The sequence below is a fragment of the Schistocerca gregaria genome, unplaced genomic scaffold (assembly GCF_023897955.1).
Source record: "Schistocerca gregaria isolate iqSchGreg1 unplaced genomic scaffold, iqSchGreg1.2 ptg000378l, whole genome shotgun sequence".
In the NCBI taxonomy this organism is placed as follows: Eukaryota; Metazoa; Arthropoda; class Insecta; order Orthoptera; family Acrididae; genus Schistocerca; species Schistocerca gregaria.
In genome coordinates, this window is record NW_026061824.1 from 21,633,846 (window position 1) to 21,636,196 (window position 2,351).

The following is a 2,351-nucleotide window of genomic DNA, read 5'->3' on the forward strand; positions in this document are numbered from 1 at the left end:
CTAAAAAATTCAAAAATATCGTGAAGACTGGTGAGAATGCTACGTCCCAGACTTCCCCAAAATATTCTGAACTACAAGCGGAATGGAAGACGTGATATTGAAAGGCCTCGGACGTGGGAGCAATTTCGTTTGAGAGACTATCCCGCGCGGCGACTACTGAAGTACTTATACATTATAGAATTCTTAAGTTATACAACCAAAATAAGTAAGTTTTAATGTAGTTTACGTTCACTGATGCAAAAAAAAAAAAATTCTTGCTTTTTAAAGTGGGCTATGTTCTTTCTAAGGGTTCAAACTGTCTCCATGACAAATTTGAACAATATCTGTTAAGCGGTTTGGACTCTAAAACGAAACAGACTGTGTTACAAAGTTGAAAAGCAACTGAGAGAAAGAAGCAGCGTCGGTTTCTGCAGGAGGCGGCCATCATTTTGTAGGACAATGTTCGGGCACGCTCGGTTCAAGTCGTGACTGATTTGATCGGTATATAGGGATGGGGAGCGCCGCATCACGCACCACACTCATCTACATCTATATTTATACTCCGCAAGCCACCCAACGGTGTGTGGCGGAGGGCACTTTACGTGCCACTGTCATTACCTCCCTTTCCTGTTCCAGTCGCGTATGGTTCGCGGGAGGAAAGACTATCTGAAAGCCTCTCTCTAATTTTACATTCGTGATCTCCTCGGGAGGTATAAGTAAGGGGAAGCAATATATTCGATACCTCATCCAGAAACGCACCCTCTCGAAATCTGGCGAGCAAGCTACACCGCGATGAAGAGCGGCTCTCTTGCAGAGTCTGGCACTTGAGTTTGTCAAACATCTCCGTAACGCTATCACGGTTACCAAATAACCCTGTGACGAAATGAGCCGCTCTTCTTTGAATTTTACAGAAGTAACTGCTACCAGTGTTTGATCCGCTATCATATAATCATACAATAAAGGATCCTTCTTTCTATGTATTCGCAATACATTACATTTGTATATGTTAAGGGTCAGTTTCCACTCCCTGCACCAAGGGCCTATTCGCTGCAGATCTTCCGGCATTTCGCTACAATTTTCTAATGCTGCAACTTCTGTGTATGCTACAGAATCATCCGCGAAAAACCGCATGGAATTCCGACACTATCTACTACCTCATTTATATATATATATATATATATTGTGAAAAGTAATGGTCCCATAACACTCCCCTGTGGCACGCCAGATATTATTTTAACGTCTGTAGACGTCTCTCCAGTGATAACAACATGCTGTGTTCTGTTTGTTAAAACTCTTCAATCCAGCTACAGAGCTGGTCTGATATTCCGTGGGCTCTTACCTTATTTATCAGGCGACAGTGCGGAACTGTATCGAACGCCTTCCGGAAGTCGAGAAAAATAGCATCTACCTGGGAGCCTGTATCTAATATTTTCTGGGTCTCATGAACAAATAAAGTGAGTTGGGTCTCACACGATGGATGTTTCCGGAATCCATGTTGATTCCTACAGAGTAGATTCTGGGTTTCCAAAAACGACATGATACTCGAGCAAAAAACATGTTCTAAAATTCTACAACAGATCGACGTCAGAGATATAGGTCTATAGTTTTGCGCATCTGCTCTACGACCCTTCTTGAAGACTCGGACTACCTGTGCTCTTTTCCAATCATTTGGAGCCTTCCGTTCCCCTCGAGACTGGCGGTACACGGCTGTTAGAAGGGAGGGCAAGTTCTTTCGCGTACTGTGTAGAATCGAATTGGTACCCCGTCAGGTCCAGTGGACTTTCCTCTGTTGAGTGATTCCAGTTGCTTTTCTACTCCTTGGACACTTATTTCGATGTCAGCCATTTTCTCGTTTGTGCTAGGATTTAGAGAAGGAACTGCAGTGCGGTCTTCCTCTATGAAATATCTTTGGAAAAAGGTGTTTAGTATTTCAGCTTTACGCCTGTCATCCTCTGTTTCAATGCCATCATCACCCCGGAGTGTCTGGACATGCTGTTTCCAACCACTTACTGATTTAAATTGAGACCAGAACTTTCTAGGATATTCTGTCAAGTCGGTACATAGAATTTTACTTTCGAATTCACTGAACGCTTCACGCATAGCCCTCCTTACGCTAACTTTGACATCGTTTAGCTTCTGTTTGTCTGAGAGGTTTTGGCTGCGTTTATACTTGGAGTGAAGCTGTCTTTGCTTTCGCAGTAGTTTCCTAACTTTGTTGTTGAACCACGGTGGGTTTATCCCGTCCCTCACAGTTTTACTCTACACGTACCTGTCTAAAACGCATTTTACGATTGCCTTGAACTTTTTCCAAAAATACTCAACATTGTCAGTGTCAGAACAGAAATTTTCGTTTTGATCTGTTAGGTAGACTG